Consider the following 21,748-nt stretch of genomic DNA (forward strand, 5'->3'; position numbering starts at 1 on the left):
GAAACATGTGTGTGTGGTGGAGTATTCCCTCCCCCTCCATTAGCCGGCTGATGTGCCCTTGAGCAAGGCACTTAACCCCCCCAATATGCTCCCCGGGCGCTTGATTGCAGCCCACTGCTCCTGTGTGTGTTTCACTGGTGCATGTTGCGTGTGTGTGTTTCCCCAGTGATGGGTTAAAAGCAGAGAATAATTTCCCAGTCTTGGGATCAATAAAGTAAATAAACTAAAAAATTTAAACTTAAACACACAAACTAAACTAGTCAAACAGTTTCTCTTAATTTTGAAGAAGAAAACAACAATACAAGAGTGCAGAGTGCAAAGAGTGCTGGAATAAATATTGAATGATTCATGTACTTTATGAACAGAACATGAAGCACGTGGGCAATACAAACACATATGTCTATATACAGTGTATAGAGTGATGATGATGATGATGGTATGTACTACATACATAATTAAAGCACTGTATTTCTTTCATTGTATTTCTTTCTTTTTCCTCTGCTCTCCTACCACCATCACCAACTTCCCCCCTGACCTCCACTTTGTTTCACGTTAGCTGTGGTTTGATGGTTTTTTAAATGATAAATAATATTTTGGCCGACCTTTTCTCCAGTGCCACCAAAGGTAAAACCTGATTTATGCAGAGGAAATATCATTCATACATATATTGGCAGGACATTTTGAAATAAAAATAGCAAAGTTGTCAATTGCTTGTTCTGTCCAATACTTCCTCAGTGAGGTGCAAAGCATGTCATTCTCTATGGGCCATAGCAGAGTCTCTTTTGTCTTTTTATGGAACAACATTACTGCTGGATTATTAGATTAGAGACTGACTGCTAACCAAAACACGCATACAGTGTCTGATGAGTGAATTTGACACAAGTTTTACAGTGTATGGACGAGTGCTGTTGTATAGAAGGCCAGGCCCAGCTGCATTGCTGGGAGGTCCGCCTATTGTCTGGGCCACATAAAGGAAGGACAAGACGGGGACAAGGCAGTCCAACAAGCTGCTGCAGAGCACACACACACACACTCATAGACCATGATGCATCAAGAGACTTGGTGTGATGCTCCTCACGTAAATGAGACAAAGACGCACACACACAGACCCAATCCACACATGTGCAATCGAACAAGCACAACTGTGAACACCTGACTTACTATCTCTCACACCAGCACACTGTATCATTAACTCTGGTGACTATTAGTCTCACATTTATATAGAATTCCATGTATTTTTCTTCTATGAGTGTCTCCAAACAGCAGTGACACATCACTTTGCGCAGTGGAAGGAAGGCTCTGACGCACAGGTTCATGTTCATCCTATCAGATGGGGTTTGTGTTGATGTCTGAGTGAAAGAGGACTGTCAATCATCTATTGAAAATCCTTGTCGGTCCCAAACAAATGACTAGTGAGCCTTGTCAAAGCACAATGAATGAAATGAAACCTGTTTTTTCTGCGGCCCACTATGTGGATGGACGAGGGTGGCTATCCTTCATTCTTATCAAGCCCTTTCAAAGGCCTAACTGCATTGCATACATCAACTCAATACATCTTCCATTCAAGAAGGGTTCAAGGCTGAAAAAAGGATGTCAACATGAAACATGACCCAGCAGGTGTCAAAAGGAAATGCAGTTTTTAACTGAACTGGCTATTTGTGCTTCACATTACTGAGTTTGGGCACATAAGAGGAAGTTTGGCAGTATTCTATAGTTTGGGTGTGTTACTGTCAACATATCCAAAACCAACTGATGGCTATACCATTGTTAGACTAATGAGTCTTGATTTGTAAAGATCAGATATGATTTGTCAACTGTTGTTTACATTTTCAAATTCTTCTTTAATGGTATGAAATGTGATACACGTGTACCACACTGAGGCCATGTGGTCAAATCCAAATAGATCATTGAAAAAGCAGTAACTATGACTGATTTCAAACAAAGTGCTAAACACAGAAACCAAAAGAAGAGTCAGTTAAATGAGCCAGTTAGATTTAATGCAGTGTATTGATTTTGTATTCTTCAGATTTGCCCATTCCAAGGTCAATTTCCAATCTGACGTTCTTCCTTTCTCTCACTTTTCGCAGGTAAGTACAGTTTCATGTATTGTCATTTCTCACTTTTTCTTCAATATAGAAAATTAAATGTGACAGATAAGTATTTATGATAATGGTCTATTAATCATTAAATATAAACTTACATTATGGAGAATTAAATGTACTGGAATTAAATAAAAAATATTGTATAAAACATTAGCCATTTGTCTTTTCTATTTGTTATTCCTATTATCATAGATAGACATAGACACACAACCGCATTAGTAAGTGATGACACACATAAACATAGTAAGAGTTGATGTGTGTCTTACTGCTGAACAGCTAAGCACATTCAAAATGCGATGAGAGCTCCCTGTTCCATTCTCCTCTATAGTGATTATGCTTTGCAGTGCCTCCTCCAGGTGTTAGATTTCTAACAAGGACATGATCACCAGGATACAACACACAACAGCTGTTCACTCTTGCATCATAATGTCTTTTACTTCTCCCTGTTGACTTTTTTGCACCACCATCTCTTGTACTATTTCATATGATTCCTGAATTTCTCATTTCCATTTCTCCAGATATGTTCGTTGGTCTGTTTTTCCTTTCTCAGTGGTGAGACCAAACAGGAGATCAATAGGTAACCTTGGGGACTTTCTAAATAGCAGGTAAAATGGGGAGAAACCTCTCACCCCGAATCATGTGCAGTTATATGAAAAGATGAACTGGTCTGTTTGTCTGTAAGTATCTTTAGCACTTGTAGGGTACTAATGCTGCCGTTAGAGTGTTTTTTTATTGCATTTATGTCGTCAGTGTAAAGTTATGGAAGGGTGTGTGTATATGCTAGCTTGATAGCTGCTGCAGACCTCGTGCACACAGCTAGCAGAGCTTTATCGGATTGTGACCTTGTATTTGAAGCACGTAATTCACTGGATTTGAGCTAAAAATATAAATAGATTAAAAATGTTAAAAAGAAATTGCTGGAAATAAATAGGTGATTAAAAACATTAAAAAGGTCACTTTAAAGAGTGAAGAATTTAAAGAAAGTCAGAAATAGTAACAGTTCATTGCACAAGGTAAAGCTACGATTTAAATAAGCTGATGATTGTGTTAAATGTATGGCTAAAAGGAATATGTATTTCATTTCCAAGAGATTGTGTTTATAAGCAGTTGCATTTGTTACAAGTATTGTTTTGTAGCTGAAATTGTATTTCATTGCATTTAATACATTCAACACATTGTGAACTGGGTCTGTATATCTCTCTCACACTCAGGGGTACAGTAACACAGTAACACAGGTGGTAATGATGAGAAGTCATTCATTCAAAACTGCAAATGAAACAAGAAGTGGAAAGATGATGTGATGATGTGAAAAAAAAGTCTAAAGTATTTTTAAAAAAGGGGGATCTGAGCTGATCGATCAAAGTCGTGCTTTTTGTAAAATATCCGATCCGTATCTGCCAACCACAAGTGCGCTCAAGAGGCACAGAAACATGCTCCGCCAAGGACTGCATTTATCCTACTCCCCCACGTGACTGATGGCACGCACATCAACACACTGTTCAGTAAGCGTGTGGCGTGCATGTGGCCCAGCAGTCAGAAGAAAAACGACACAGCACAGGAGAAAGAAACAAGGAGAGAAAATGCAAAGGTGGAACTGAGAGGCTGCCCGTTAAAAGGAGAAAAGCCCTTCAGAAAAGTGCAGCCAAATGCTGCAAAATGACAGATATGTTCACAAGCACAACAGACACACAAGGCCGTCCTCTGCACATCTTAATATCAGTTGGAAATGTCATCATACACTAATGGAGAAAAATAGAAACAAGGTTACCGCCTTGTGGTGCTATGCCCCCGATAACCAGTCAAGTTACATTTACATCCTAAGTCTTGTCTGGACACATATCTGTTATGAAAACTTTGACGGAATTTAGTAAAAGCTATTAATTGTATTTTCTGGTGAAATGCAAGTTGTCACGATATTGACATGTATGATTCCAGTGAATCATTTCCAGAGAGAAACATGTTGTCTTCACTTAGAGACTATTTTTCCAGAGGAGCACAGAGGACTGATGGAGAGCTTCATCACATGGAGCAACAACAATCACCTGAAGCTCAATATCAGCAGAAACAACGAGCTCGTGGGCTTCTTCAAATATGGATGCTGCTGCAAAAAAGCTACAAATTGTACAACATGAATGCTTCATACACATCTTCAACCCGGCAGCACAGAAGATCTGTTCAATCAGCACAGTTTCAAGATAAAAAACCAAAGACAAGTGTCACCAATTCAGTATCTGACTAAATGTGACAAATGGTCACAATCCACCTTCTGCTCCTGAGCTATGTGTTCAATAATGGCCAGAAAGTGTTTTACAGAACAGTATGATGTCACAGTGAAGCTGGCCTTTAATCTTTGGTTATAAAATCATCACTTCATTATTTTAACCTATGAGCCATTTGTGCAAAATTCTATCATAATTAGTGCACGTATTCTTCAGTTATGGTCAAAAACACAAGTACAAAACAATTTGATGATTTGAGAGGAAAATTAGTGACTTGGGATCATAATAGTAATTTGAGAGTTAAAAGTTGTAATTAGAGATTCCACATTCAATAATTAAGGAGGGTGAATTGGTAATTTGGCAGCAAAAGACGTTTTTATGATAAGATTTTCTTTTTAAATCACTGAATGATGCAAAACCACACAGTGATCTCTAAATGTGCATTGTATTAATACTGAATACATTTGCTTGTTTGTTTGTTATTCCCCCACAGTGATGATACGCTATTTCATGCTTATATTAGTCTAGTTTTTAGTTTTTATTAGTTGTTTCATTCTGGTTGCAAATAAAGTAATAAAAACCTAACATTTGGAGATGGATAATAATCTATACCCACCAACAGTTGTACATAATATAAAACTGTGTTTCCTTATTTTTACAACTTACTCCCAATTTCTAACCTTTTTATATAGCAAGAGTTTAAAAAATTCTCTATGTTGATATAAATCATCCTTGATGGTATTTTCTCTTCTGTAACGTTGTTGTTTGTGCGCTCACAAAGCTCAGGCGATGCATGTGTAGCGTACCCTGCGCCCTGACCTGAATGTACACACAATGGATCAGCCTGCTGCTAATAGTGCAAGTCTGCGCCTGTGGCCTTTACAGTGTGCACAGAATAAAGTTCAGGTGTCAGTAGTTCAACTGATTTATAATGGTGAACAGGCTGTGATTAAGTGCTGATGTCATGGGATTCCTCACCACTCATTTGGGGAATCAAGTAGTTTGTATCCAAACAAGACAAATGGGCCACTGCCTGGTTGTAACCTTTCTCATGTGCATGTTCCCTCCAATCATATGCCACTGCTCCTTGGCTCTGTGAGCTGACTTTATTTATAGCCGTGCTCCTCCTCTGTGTGTTTGTGCATTATGTGCATGCTGTGTGTCTGTATCATGTAGCAAGGCAACATTCATATTTAATTTCCTTTTTTGTGTTTTCTGTGCACAGCATATGCTCACCCTTATCTTTATTTAGATATACATTTGTCACATGATTTTCACAGTTAGGAATACACAAGTTAAGATTTTAATACAATCATAGCAAATAGGAGAATTCCAGCTGCATGCATTGAGATGCTGTACACTCCAGCATTTGGGGGAATCTTCATTCAGGCAGTGATATAGTATCAAAACTTCAGAGCGAGTGAAAATTTTCTAGAAACAGCTTGACTCATCAACTTGAAATCGTTTTTCAAATAGTTGTAAAAACAACCTTTAGGAAACAAAAAGGAAGGATGTGCAATCTTGTTCCCCTCTTGTCCCTTTAGCAGCACTTCAGCGATTTCTAAATGTCACCTTGAAGGATTTGAGAAGTTTTGAAAATTACCATGATTATTCCAGCAATTACCTCTTGCTGCCGTGTAGAGCTTCAAATGTGCAAAGTCGCCTACAGTGCAGATTTAAAACCACAATGAAATAAAAAAAACATTTTCTCATAATCAGAAAGTCTAACTGTTTAACACTACATGGAATCAGATGCACACAAAATCTTCTTTTACACTATATTTGTATAAAAAAAAAAAAAAAACAAGGAAATAAAAAAAAAATAAACAGTTGTATATTCACCCATCCAAAGTTGATGGCTGATGATCAAACAAACAGTATAGATATCTGGACTGGATTTCATTATTTAAACTCAGATGTGTATTGATCTCACATCTACTTCAAACCATTTTTTTATTGCAGTTGTATCACATTACTCAGTTACTCATGTGTAAGAGCTGGTTGACGTGGCTATTGTACTGTTGAGGACACTGCGGTCAGGTTCCCTCAGCATCATATTTGCTGCCAACATGAAAAAAACAATGAAGACAAATTATTCAGGTTATGACAAGAAACATTCTCGTTATAACGACACACAATCTTATCATGCTATAATGAGAAGACCTTGTTTTAATGACAGATGTTGGTTTTGTTATATATCACTATACAGTGATGTAACAAGCAAAATGTCTTGGAAAAAAAATTGGTATCTAGTAATAATGAGAAAATATGTCATATTAACATTAAAAATATCTCGTCATAAACAGAAATTAAGCTCATTTTTTTGTTGTTGCGGTGGCATCAGGTCATTGCTATTGTTTTCTATTCTGTTCAATTACACCATAAGTTTTGTAAAGTCTGATTCTGATATTATCTATTCTAATAATAATAATAATCATAATAATAATAAGCTTTATTTATATATCACAATTCGTGAATAAAATGCAACACAAAGCACTTAACATAAAAACAAATAATAATAATACATTTGAAAAAATAATAGAAAACAAATAATAATAACACATTTGAAAAAAATAATAAAAAATGTTTAAAAAAAACAAAGTAAAATAATATAAAGTAGAATTAAAACAACCAGATAAGACAAGATAAAATAGCCATCAGGTAACAGGAAAAGACATGGTGTTATAAAGATTTGTCTTCAGATTTTGTTCAAAGGCATCAACAGATTTAGAACCTGTAAGACCTTCTTGGAGGCTGTTCCAGAGTTTTGGGACATAATTAACAAAGGCTGCCTCTCTGTGCCTTTTAGTTCTGGCCTCAGGAACAAGCGAGAGGATCTACTGTCAGTGACCTAGTAGGCATGTATGTCTTAACCATGATATCATAGATAGGACGGGGAAAAGCCATTTAAATATAAGGAACAAGAAAAGGAAGTGTATGATCCAAATCGGATAAAAGATGACATATTCTGGAATACCTCAAGGCCTTGCTATCATATCATTCATTTGTTGCAAAACTGTTCATCATTTACGATTTACATGAAGCTAACTGCCATTTTGTCTCCTGTTTTGACTTTAATTAGCACAATTACAAATGTGTGAGTTTTCAAATGGACAGGCTGTTGCAATATGGGTCTCAAAGTGGGGTTTGGGGACCTCCAGTGGCCCATGAGAGTGCCCCAGGGGCCCTTGAGTAGGAATGAGATCTAAACTGAGGACCTGTTGAAGATTGTTCCAGTCTTGTTCAGCGTACCCGGTCACTAAAGAAAACATATCAAGACCCATTTAGGTACCTGGGATCAAATGGTTAGGGTTAGGGTCTCTGGGAAATGAATGTAAGTCAATATAATGTCCTCCGAAGAGATGGAAACACGTCTGTGTGTATGCATTCATTGAATCATGCAGATTGTTTAACTCAGACATTACAGCAGGTTTGGGGATGTCTCAAAAACAGATGAACTTGTCTTTCACTGGAGTGAACCGGCATGCTCATCAGATGAAACGACAGCAATTGGAGCTCAGCTCTTCAAAGTGACCTTTGACCTTTTCATCACCTGTGTGTGAATAGACTCTCTCACATCTCTAGTAGTCACACAGTGAATCAGCTTCCCTGGTCTTGGTGTGTTGCAGCAGTTGACGATTTTTCAGAAATGTTTCAGGTAATCAAGGTATTACAATGATAAAAACGTGACAAATTTGTGCAGCAGAATTCACAGCCTTCTCTCAATTAATTTTTTATTTTGTATTTCTTTTTCATTCCTTATTTTCTGTTTTCTGGAAAGACGTTTGCATTAATTTAATTAAAAATTTTTTAACTGATTGTATTTTAGAACAGTAATGCATGAATACATTGGTATTTTACACGCAATACAGTGATAATTAAAAGAGTGGTAAAATTTAAAAACTAAGTATAGTATAGTATAATAATAATAGTAATAATAAAATGATAAATAATAAGATTAAGCACTTTCACAGAAAAACTGTGATAAATGTGTTCACTTTCTTAAGAGGTTAAAGGATAATTCCAGTTCATTAGTGACTGTGTTGCCAGACTGGCTGCTTTTTCTGTCCAAGTTTTGCAATTTATCTGAATTGAACTGCGAGTGTGACAGTGGTTTTGGGCACCTTGTGATACTCATTACTACTTTTTGCTGACTGTGCCACGTTCCAGTGGTTCCACTCCTCCTCTCCTCCGGCTGCATGCTCTGAACTAGTAGGCAAGATGCCATTCCTGTTGACTGATAACAAAGAAAAATGACATTTCAGAAACAGCTGGGCTGAAAACATTCTTTGTTGTCAAACCATTATTTGGTCATAGCTCTGTAAAAAAAAAGCTTTGTAATGGTATCTGTTCATATGAATACAAAAAATCAATGCAATGTCTTCACTAACTTCATTGACAAGCCCGGAGGCACGAGGTTTCTGGACTCAGAGATGCAGACCCACACAGCAGCGAGAAGTTTCAAAATAAGAATAATTTATTAACGTAAATCGCTCAGGATGATACAACAAATAATGCAAGATAATCAAAGTACAAACAAAAGACGCTAAGGATCAAATGGAAAGTAGCAAACAAACTGGGCAAAGAACTATGTGAAAAGTATCAAACAAAAGCGCAAGGCAAAACTAGACTCAGAGAAAAGTAACAACAAAAGAAATACTAAATACTACAAACGAGACTTACTAGATAATCAGGAGACAAGGATCAAGAAAGCTAGACAGCAAGGCAGTACAAGACATGGCACGAGACAATCTGGCACAGGACAAAGAGAGACGCGGACTATATATACACGAGGTAACAATGAACAGGTGGAGACAATTAGGGCGGGGTAGACAATCACACAGGCGGGAAACACACCGGGAAGTCAAGGGCCTGAAACGAGAGGAGAGTTAGGTTTCACAATAAAACAGGAAGTGCAAGACAAGACATGACGCTCGTGAACAAAACACATTAACAGACTTGACGAGACATAACATTCATATGACTAAATACTAACTTAAGATATTTTCTCATGTAGCTCTAGTTTTGGATTCACCTAAAGCTATACTTATAAAACAGATAACAGAATAAGACCCTGATGAACCGCTTAGGACTGAACCCAATTTCAGGCCAGTCACCTGAGAAAGTGTTTGCATTGTACATCTGTGCATCTGTGATATGTTTAAACTTTACGTTTATACTTTACAACGCTCTCTAACGCAGTAGATAAGGCCTGGTTAGTGTTGGGACCTCAACATGCGGATGAGCAGAGGCAGGCCTGCACATAAAACCAAAGGCCTGAACAAAGAACTTTGGTTTGAATCCAAATCCTGGTTTCCCATTGGATGAGACCCACCGGAACTCAGGGTAATCCCCACAACACTGCTATGACGTCATTTAAGATATAAACATCAACACTTCCCACTGTAATGTTTGTACTTTAACTGCCCTAAACAATGGTCCTGTAACTCGCTGGATGAGTTACAGACTCTCTGTGTTGACTGAACACATTTGGATCCTCAAAAAGATCAGCTGTTTGAGCAGCGAGCAGCCCCACCTTACTTACAGAAGGAAGTTGCAGATTTACTGTTGTTTCAGTTTGGTCTCCTGTTTCCTCTGACACAATAACCGTCTCTGATAAACAGACGGTTATTGAGTCTTTTCAGGGCAATTAGGATCCCCCTTTCAGTGCCTTTCCTTCTCTCTCTCTTGCTAGCCCACAGACTCATACATCCACACGCCTTTACAGACATTTACACGCACACCTTAAAGGGGCAGATAGTGGTAGTATAACTCAGCTTTGGTGGCCACCATCCTCACCATCAGAGATGTGTTATAGCTGCTTGTGCTGTAGTTGTAGACAATAGATGTTTATTTATGAAGGATTATTGATTATTGAAATGTATTGTTGAAGTTAAATAAATGCTACAGCACATTAAAAGAGCAGTTGCCTGTGCTTATTTGTGCATATGTGTTGTGATAGTATCCCATCATTATTAATAATTATTAATAATTTGTATTGATATTAATACAGGTATTGATATCCATATCTGCTTAAACCTGCTCTTATCAGATCCCAACATTAGGTTTAGACACAGTTAGAGTTAGGCTCAGGAAATTAAAATACTCAGTTTTGTCACCACAAACCAGACTGCAAAATGTCCCGACGTCTTGTTAAAAATTCTTTACAGAGTTCTGTTGCCACAGTCGGCTTGAACGGTGTTCTGCTGTATGACAGTCAATAAGCTGTCACATCACCACCATCCCCTCCTCCTCCTGATGTGAAACTCAGCTTATATACATGTACCAGTAACCAGAACTACATCCCTTCAATACCTGTTTTAGAAATGTTGATATGATATATATGAAACAGACAAATTTAATCTTTCTGTGGTTTGCAGAAATGTACAATTCCAACATTTTATTGTGTTGACTGGGCAGGACTATTTTTCCCACTACAGAATTTATTGAGTCATATTATATCATATATTGTTTTTTTTTTTTGTCATTATTATTATTATTATGTCATATCAAATTATATTGTTTGATGTGCTGAATTCTTTCCCTCTACCACAGGGCTAAGCCAGTAATGGCCAATACTGACAGTATGTTACAATGATATTAAGTAAAGTAATATTGTGAAGTGAAGTGTTGATTAGACCAAGCCGTGACTACTACTGTATATAGAAATCCAATGGAACTAAAATATTACTACTTTTCAACCAATTAGGTGGATTTAAGGTTCTGGTTTGGCTATTTTCTCTCAGTCAAATATGGCGACATTGATCAGTAATGATAGCACTGTACTCACCAAAGGAATTTGGTAAGAAAAAATCTGGTGAGTAAGAAACACGACCACCAGGCTAGCCAAAATTGTTTGGAGGGGAAAGTGAAAGTGAAATTTAGGACCCAAACTGTCTACACACCCACTTCCTGCTTCAGTCTTGACCCACTGTACTTACTTTACTTGTGTGCAAACAGTGTTTCTGTTCACTGAGGGGTTGTTCAAATTAGTAGGTGCACTCAGGTAGTTCAGTGAGGTAAAGGTGGATTGAGCTATAGGCTACCTCAATGAAAAACTCAAAACAAAAATCAGAACAAGTAAAGTTGCCATTAAAACTATAATCATAAATGGAAAGGAAAACCAAAAAGGTTTTACACTGCACTATATTTATCTGCCTAAACCTAAATCATGCACATACTCATTGGCTGCCATGATGATTTTGTCTGACACTGACAGGTGTTAGGCAGGCCATGTGAGTAGGTGGGTATTTTATTTCCAGGATACGGCACATTCATGATATCTCCAGCTTTCATAGAGAAAATTGTGGTTTCCACTTTGTGTTTTTTGGGGCAGCAAATCTGGGACAGATTTTACACTGAATGTGTGGGAGGAACTCTGTGAGGAATGTGTTCGCTTGCTGTATGTGTGTGTGTGTGTGTGTGTGTGTGTGTTTGTGCATGCGTGTTAGTTCCATGCTAGCTCTACTCACAGCCGGGTAGCGGCGATGATGGGGCCCACACACGCTGGAGCTCCTCAATTATTCCGGTTATGTGTACTCTACAAAGACTTCATCACACAGTGTTTCAGGGAAGTTTTCACATTGCTAGGTGAATCAAAATGCCAGTGACACCCATCCCCGGCCCGGATGTCATCTGTGAATAAACAGGGTGTCATTCTAGCTGTGCTCCTACTGCCTGCAGACAGCCTCTGTCAGCGTCAGACCAGGAAATGCCACCTCTCTGCTGACAGCTGTCTGTGCCGCACTCACAGTGGCACCCGCAGGGAGAGCCCGGCAGCTCCCCACCCAGCTCCATGCTCCACCATGCTAAGTGCAGATCCCCAAAAACCTGCCGCACGTCGCCCTGACAGCACTTCATTGTATATCTAAATAGAGCAGGAGCCCGGCGTGTCCCAGGGAAACTTTTACATTCTGCTCCATTCAGGGTGGATTTGTCACCTGGGAAGGAGGATAATGAAGCAGTGTTTCTTCTCTGGTTGTTCAAGGCAGTCCTTTCCCGTAGACATGGTAATGGCTGGATTGGATTAAATGAGCTCTCCTCCTTGTCTGTCAAGGTGAGGACGGTTGAGATCTGTGGAACGTTAAGCTTTTGTTTTAAGCTGCAAGGGCATTAAATGAATATGATAAAGGCATAAAATGAAAAAAGGGGGTGCTTGACTGAAGGCGCTGGCTATAGATAGTTTTAGTCATAGCCAATTTCATGTATGCAGTCTAGTGGAATTTTGTTACCAGTAAAGCAACCTTTCCCCCCATTTGGTGATTGTGTCCAAAATCCTAATGGAAATGTGCTATACACATGCCACAATGTCATTAATATAGAAATATACATCAAATACTGCATTTTAATTAATATTGCAAACAAAATGCTAGACTATTTAAAAGTGATAGACGTTCACCTTTACCAAAAGCAACAAGTGGAAAACAGTATCACAACCAAAGTAAAGGGTAGTACTAACCTTAATTATGATTTACTACAATGCGGCTTGTTTTTTTGCAGCTTTCGTCATATTTTCTCTGAGTTTGACAAAACTATACTCACCAAATTAATTGCTGAGAAGTGGCAACATGGTGAAGATGCTAAAAAGAAATGTAGCACAGAGACAGTTAGACAATCATACAGGTTGTAAACAAACGCTCAGGTTAGCCAAATTAATTTGTGAGATCTGTAAAATGACCAACAGTTTGTTGTAAACATCTATCACAGTCTGCAGACCATTTCTGCTGCACTGTTGTTCATACTGTGGTCGTGTGCACACACTTTTCCTGTCATTTATCGTTTTTTCAAAGTGGTTTTGATCATGTGTACAAACTGCTGGGTTGTTGACAAGCTGTCTCATCACCTGACTGCTTGTGTTTATTGCAGTTAATTTGATAAGCATGATGTTACTCTGATAGGAAAGAGGGCCAAAACCATGAAAAGTAAATTCAGGCTATAATAAACAGAATCCCTTAAGAATCTGCATTCACTGTTGTACACAAACAAAAAATTGTTAATTTGTCAATGACTTTCAGAGCAAAATCACCTTCATGGTCGAAAGAGTCCAATGCTGACTGTTATTATTATGGAACAAGATGTGACCTCTGATCTCTGTGGTACACACATCCAACCAAACCTTATCCTTAAGAGGTTTGCAACAATATACTAACATCGCACTCCTTCCTGCTGAAAATAAATAGAATTTGTTACAACCAACGGCCATGCTGTTTTTATCCTAGGCAGGACACTCTGTATCCCTACAAGTGTAATTGTAGGTCACATGTCAGGAAAATTAACCTGTTTCAACTAATGGCCATTACAGTTAAATATGTGCTATGGCCATACTCCTTCTTTGTGTTACTAAATTCATCTCTCCCTGATTATAAGTATTACAATACAATTACAACTGTAGCATATTGTTTCAGTGTAGAGAGAGATATGGTGGCTTTAGTAAGCTACTTTGGTATAAGTTTCTAAGTGCTCTGCCATGTGTTTGTGTATGTTCCCTTTGGAGGCTCGCTCCTACTAATTGGTCTTAATTGTTGGTAATACCCCCACGTCGTCTTCCTTTAGATTGCCTCGGCGTGTGGCTGAGGAGATGCCTTTTTTATTGATGTGACAGCGCTAAACTGAGAACCTTTGGCGGAGTGTCAAAGCCTAATTAATCACTTTAATTTCATCTCTCCATGCTTCCTCATCCATTGAGTGAATGTGATCAGAGGGAGAGCCGTCTCCGCGTTAGCTGAGCCTCTTCATGCTAATTAGCTGCTAGCCCTGAGATGGAGAGGCCCTCAGGGTGAGGCGCAAGGGGCTAAAGCTGGCCTAAATGGCCACATAATGACCAAGGAAAAGGGAATCAGAACCCAGCTCATTTTCATTATATATTACATTCAAGTTCTCCAACCCCGACCCCCACACCAGTCAAATGAATCTGGTTTCTCAGAGGGATCAGGGCAAAAGCTGCAGTCTTGTCCACCGTTCATCAGACACTCTACTGTCTGACAGGGTAGACCGCATAACCTAACCTCAAAAAGATGAAAATGGAATTGTGGATCATCCAGCAGCCTCATCTGATCTGGAAAGAAAGGGGCCAATCAGCTTGAATTTACATGATTGGTTTGTATAAACAACTTCTTTTGGTCCAGTACGTCTGAAACGGAGCTGACCAGGTCGACTTTATCAGGATTTCTGTGTATTGTAATGTAAACAAATTCATGACCAGAATTAACCTAAAGCTAAACCAAACTAAGATACTCTACCCTCAACCCCAACCCCAACATTATGCTACACTCACTGCCATGCCATCAAAGTTTGTGCTTTTTGGACAATTGAACCATTCTGGAGATTTTGGCTTCAAGTAACTTCGATGACTTGCATATTATTGCTGACCAATTTCAAAGACTGGACATCTTAAAGAATTTTATGTCAAACACCTCCAAAATAAAACAATCTACGTAGTATTGCAACACTCCCATGGCAGAACTTAAGAAAGAACAGAAATCGCTGGAGGACGATGTTGGTAATTTGGAAAATGTAACAACAACTTTGGCAAATGAAAATGCAAAACTCATAATGGCCTTGTTGGACCTCCACTGTAGAGAGGGACAACCTACTAATTATGGGAATAGAGGACAGAGAGAAGGACAAATCATGTGATGGCACTCTAGCAGGACAGAATTGAACATCTAGAATGGGCTTGCGCAATGTAAAGGACAACGGAAACCAAGACCCCTTAAAGCACATATGGTAAAGTCAAGGCCTGCAGGCCAGATGCAGCCCACAAATGATTTATATGCGGCCCCCCGGGTGATATTTGATTAGTATTAGAACTGGCCGCAGCCGCCCGCTGGTGTTTTGCACGCACCAATACTACATTCCCCACAATGCAACGGTAGCCCCCTGAATTGGCTTTATTATTCATCAGCAGCCAGAACAGATGTTAACTTTCAGTTACCCACTCCCCAAAAAGGAAAGTATTGTTTTGTCTGTGTCCTTTTTTTTGTATTTTAGATTTTTGTATTTAAATTTATTTTATTTATTTAGATTTATTTTTCAGTTGAACTCAACTTGCCTGTTGAAAATGTTTTCCCTTAATTACTGACAGAGCCATAAGAAAATATTGCTTTATTCATTTAATGCACAGGACTTTTTTTCTTTGAAGGAAGTTCGTTTTTGTGCCTGTTGAAAACACTTGAAATTACTGACAGAGCCATAAAAGAATATTGGATTGTTCATTTAATCATTAAATAATATACATTGTGTTAGATCTTAGTTTAATAGGCTATGTGCAATCATTAAAATATGTTTTAATAAACATTGAACCAGTCCGGCCCTCGGCTTGTAGCAAATCTGTTTCTTTGGCCCTCTGTGTATTTTGACTTTGACATCCCTGCCTTAAAGGTAGAGATCAAGTGGTGGGTCCCAGCAGAAAACTGAGAGGTACACGTTTCTATACCCCTGTGTTTCCACCTAGAGTACCTGTAACTGTTAATCCCAGGAACAACTGTATGTTTTAAGAAAGTAAAAGGTCCCTTCAGCCCATTATAGTCTGTGTTTCCCATGCGGTTTACAGACCATTAGGCAAATTAGTACAGATGTATAAAAAAGTGGCGCCTGTTTTTAGACATTTTTGTGTGTGACTATTTGATTGACTATATCATTGGTTCATCTGTCATATGCTTTCTTCTGTAACTCCATGTTGGTGTTAAAGCACCATGAACAAAAGACAAATTGTTTTGCAGCTGCAGATTTGTGAAGATTTTGGCTAAAACAAAATGCTGTGAGCACTCAGCTCAAGTTACACCCCCGAGGTTCCTGTACATTTAAATAGAACTGCCCCCCAAGCAGGGAGGTTTTGGGGTAAAATAATGTCTGGCTTAACATGTTTCTAACATCCAGCAGAAGTGGTTGACGAAATGTTGCTTTTGCAGCTGGTAATCTGTATGTGAACAGCAAATTTTACAGAGGTGACGAACGATAACCATGCATCAACAATGCAGAGAGGTTGAGGGGTTCTGACACCATCGATCATCGATCTAATGTGCATTAGAATTGGTTAGAGTTGTTTCTATACCCTCCCCATTGTAACAGAACCGTATATTAAAATGAATCTGTCTTGGAAATAGGACAAAGACAGAACTGGATGAAAGGTTTGATTAGAATGCTTCACCATTTTATGTCATTCATTTGATCATATTCAGTTAATTTCTGCAGATTTAGTTTGTACCCACTGGAAAATGGACTGCACTGGTTTCATACTATGTTCCATATTCATGCTTTTGTTATTGTCATACTGGTGCATCAGGCTAAACAATAAGCGAGAACTTGTTTTTTGTTTGATAAAGAAAATAGTTTGCACATTAGCATTCAATGAGTTAGCATAGATAACAAAGAAATAGCATTTGCCAGTTTTCATGGCTCAGATTTTTTTGCCAGCAGGAACCTTGTTCTACTGAGATAGGTGAAGTTGGAGAAAGAAAAAGAGTGGCCTGGCCCAATTTATTTTTCACATGGTCAGAGCAATTCAAAAGGTGCTAGAATTTTTTTCAAGAAGCATTCTAATTTTCTGTTGTGTTCCATATGCATAGATTTCCCGGGAAGATGGTCACTTTTAAATTAAGTCATTTGAGGAGAGAAGGTGTGCATCATGATCTTGTATGGATCCAATATGGATGACCCTGCATGTTTTTGATCAAATACTGAATAAACTTCTTATGGATCCTTTAGATGTGGTTGAGATTTGGAGATGTAAAGACCCACATTTCATCAGATATACTTGAAGAAAGCAAAGACAGACACATAGAATTGATTAATTAAAGGTTTGACCATAATTATATTGGGTTAAATCCATCACAATCCGTCTTCGCGTCTTATGAAAAAATTTGCTTTTACATTTCTCTGGAGTAGCGAACCAGAGAAAATCAACAGAGGAGTTTTCGGTAATACTAACGAACATACTGGATTAAAACAATTACCTTTACATATCATCCTCCAGAAAGTCGGTATGAAATTGTGCAGCAAATGATATGGTTGAATTCTAAACTATTAACTAAAAGGAAGCCAGTATTTTGAAAAATATATTTGATTACAGTGTTTGGTTTATAAATGATATTGTGTGTGAAAATATACAACTTATGAGGTATAACCAGCTCACCAAAACATATGGTTTGACCTGTTTTCTTTGTTCATCTAATCAGTTTGGTTTTGCTGTAAGAAAAGTTTGGAAACCGAAGAACAACAGTTGGAGGCCTAAACTGTCAGTATGGCAGCCTTCTACGAGAAATATAAAATGGTTAAAAAGAAGCAACATCAATTCATTTTAACCTCTATACATAAGAGTTACTTCATATGCCTACAAAATATGGGAGAATGAGATGTCCTGTGCCTTGGAAATAAGTGTTCAGGCTTATATATGACAACAGTAGACAAAGCTATAACAGTTATTTAAATGGTCTGGTAGTTATAAAGCCCTTTCCTGCCGACCAATCAAAGCACTTTACAACACAAGCCTGCACTCACCCATGGTAGTTGGCCACCTGCTCATTGCAAAGCATTGAGAGCAACTTTGGGTTCAGTATACCCAAGGACACTTCAACATGCAGACTACCTGAGAACAAGGATTGAACCACCGACCTTCTGATAAGTGGAGGACCGACCTACCTCCTGAGCCACAGTTATTGTTTAGTTTACTTCCCTCCTTTGAAAATGCTTAAGAATTAAGGTATTGCTGAGTCAGACAGAAATGGGATGGAATACGAGTCACAATCACTCTGATGTTACACAGCTGTACCTCTCACTTTCCTGAGAAAACCTCAGTCCTGTCAGTCAGCTTGTCAGGTGCGTTGATGACATCACCTTATGGATGTCTCGAAATGGTCTACAACTTAAGAAAATGCTGTGCTTTGGCCTATTTCAGTGTGTTTATTGTTTTACTTGTTTTCTGCTGATGATTTATGTCATGCTTTGTTAAATTAATGAAAATGTAAAAAGTCAAAACACCAACAAATAAATAAATAAAAAACATCCTTGGTACTGTTCCTGCATATTAAAATGTACAGGGCCCAGTGTTTCTATATTGGCTGACATGTGTTGTTAAGACGGGCCCCTCTCTATTAAAGCCTTCATCACACCACTTTATGTGAGTGTGGTACATCTGGCCAACGTATTTGGCATCCTCTGTAGATTCTGGCTCAAACATCTAACATGAGACCTAAAAGCCCTCGGCACCAAGCCTGCCTGGCACCCGGTCCTCTGGGAAAGCTGGGCTGAGAGAACAGGCCATGAATCAGGACAGGCTGGACAGCTATATCTGTGTGTGTGTGTGTGTGAGAGAGAGATGTTGACCCTTGCTCTACTTACTGTTGGTTGCTTGTAATGTTGGTGATCTAGGAATTTAGGCCTCTTCTGCTATTCTGTAAGTAGCTGGAAGTGGTTGTGCGTCACTTGTGCAGAAGTGCACGAGCTGAATGGCTGAAATGCAAATGTGAATGTGGCTCCAGTTCCCCGGTGAATAAACCCGATCCTACAGAGGAGACTGTGAGGAAAAAATACAGGTAGTGAGGAGGGCCAGATGATGCAGTCCAAACCCATGGTAATGTAGAAATGATTAGTAATGACAATAGCTTTAATGGCTCATTAGTCCCAAACACCTCTGATACTGCTTCAAAGCTCTACATTTTGTTTTCACCTAAATTACATGACTGCAGATTCATTTCAAAGCCATATCACAATGTATTAGAATTTATTTATTTATTTATTTATGTTTTGTTCACCCTTATGAGATGCCACTGTTTCCATTAATTTTACCTATTTTTTTGCAAAGGAATAAGAATCATTGAGACTCGCTTGAAATTAGTTAATGTACTACAATGATCATCATGCTGCTTTTAGTTTATGCATGGAAATATGGCTGAATGCACTGAAACTCAAAACGATGGCAAGTTTTTGTAATAATGTAATTTGTACACAAGTAACTCAAGCCAGTTACTCAGTTAATTAAGAGTAACTTCTTATTGTCTTTCTTTCAATCGACCCTCCTCAGTGAAGATAGAAATTTTTAAAAACAAGTATCAACACTTCTCTATTGAAAGACTGACTAGGTCAATTGCCAGTGACTCTCAAAACGACACATATAAAACGACATGACTTTCATTGTCACGTGGATAACAATGTGAAACTATTGAGGTTAGTTTTATGCACCAAAACTACTTGGTTAGTCTAGGAAAAGAGGGTTAGGGGTTAGGAGTAGCGGGAAAGGGGAGGGGTAGGAGTAGGAATCTATCTCAGTTGTTCTCCCTGGCCGTCCAATGATTAGATGGTTTGGGATGAAGAACCAACGGCAAGGTATGGGCCGACGCATGTCATTCAGGGTCTCGTTCTGTGGTCAAGTTAGCAATAATAAATATGCAGTGTCCAGTTAGGCTTCCAAAATTAACCTTGGTGAGCAACATTTCCGGTGACGGTCACACTTTGATGAGGTTTATGGACAAAAACTACTTGTTGAGGTTTAGGAAAAGATCATGGTCTGGCTTAAAATAACTACTTCCTTACAAGAATCAACATGGGATTCAGAGGCTGGAACCCTGGTCTCATGTCTGAAAGCAATGAGATGGACTTTTGTTGCATTTATTCTATCATTTTTTTCGCCCCCTGCTGGTACAGCACTGTCATACACACGTGTTTTCATGTGCGGGCAAGGCAAACCGTCACGCTAACACGGTATCTTCTAGTGGATCACACACAACCCTGCATCTGTAGCTCTGTAGCCACCTTGCACATCATGGTCAGGGTTAAAAAATAAAATAAGTACATTACGGATACATGTGTGGCAGAGTTTAAGTACGTTATGTAAGCTAACAGAAGTCAGTGCTGACCTTTAGTATCACATGTGACACAAACACCGGCCTCCTGGGTGAAAGTCCTGTGTTTGTTTGACCCATCATCCACCCCACCATCCATCCAGTGTGACTCAATTATGTGTTTTTAATAGTTTTGTGACAAAAGTGGAGGAATAAAATATATCAGGCTATGAAATACAGGTATCACTGGAGTAGCAGGATCAATAGAAAGCTGCAACTAGCAATTATTTTCATTATTAATTATTCTGTTAATTATGTTCTTTTGTAATACTAAATGAAATAATTCCCTTTATAATTCCCCAAAGGTGAATGTGACTTATTCAAATGTCTTGTTTTATCCAACCAACAAACCAAAACCTGTAGAGATTCTATTTACTGTCAAATACTGTCACAAAGAGAAGCATCAAATCGTCATTTTAAGAGCCTGGAAGGCTTGTTTGCTTGAAGAATTACTGAAATGATTAAGCGACGATCAGTGTAGCTGTTGATTAATTTTCTGACAATCAATTACATTTAATCAGTAGATCAATTTATTGTCAGTTTAGCAGTTTTTCGTGGGATTTAACGACACACTTGTTCTTCATGGAACTTCTCAAGCCTCGTCATGTTGATTTTCATGAAGTCAGGAAATTAAAACCTGTCTCTTTCTTGAAGGTAGATAAAAACCCACTGAAATCTAAAAAGAAAGTGGGCATCAGTAAGAAATGAAACAAAATACTAATATGCAAGAACACTGGTATGATCCTTTGAAAGGAGCATCTTCTTCTTTATCTGTATTTTGCTTTTAATAATAAAAAATCAGAGGTTAAATCTGGATTGATGGCTGACATGCTATCTCAAACTAAACTGACAGACCAGCAGTAGGCAGTGTTTGAAACAGTGAAAGTCTTTGAAACTTCTTGGTTTTGTGAAGCCATTGAACTCTCCTCATCTGCTTTGGAAAATCCTTAATACACAGTTTATTGTCCTTAGAATAACAATTTCTATGAAAATAAAAACATAAGCATCCATTAACACACAGTAAAATTTCAGTTATGAGCCTGTTGTGTTATTTCTCTGTGACGCTTGCCAAGGCTCTTCCTTTCCCTGTAATTACTGGATCAAATTCACATCACACATTAACATGAAGCAGGCGGCCAAATATGCTTTTTCCAACACTGATAATTTATAGCCTGAACTATGTTTTGTCCTTATATCGCAAGAGATGCAGTTTCAGCCAGGCTCGGCCAAGACATCCATATGTTTGTTTGACCTGATTGATTTCCTGGAGCGAGGGCTCCAAACACACACACACACACACACACACACACACACACACTCTTCATATTCTCTTTCACCGAACACGCCGACAGACCTGTAGAGCTGTGGTCAACGCGCTGGACAGCAGACGAGCAGATTTTGTCACTTGGAGTGTGTTGTCAGTGGTCACATGCTGAAACTCCTCACACCATTTCAGAGATAATTACCAAGTCTGTATGCTGCGAGGAGCTCTTTTCTTTTTTTACGTGCAACCATTTCTAATTATGCACGGCAGGGGAAGTTAAGGTCTGTTTTTTATAATTCATGTTTTGCTTACAAAGTGTAAAGACTG

Source organism: Chelmon rostratus, chromosome 5, assembly GCF_017976325.1.
Source record: "Chelmon rostratus isolate fCheRos1 chromosome 5, fCheRos1.pri, whole genome shotgun sequence".
Lineage (NCBI taxonomy): Eukaryota > Metazoa > Chordata > Actinopteri > Chaetodontiformes > Chaetodontidae > Chelmon > Chelmon rostratus.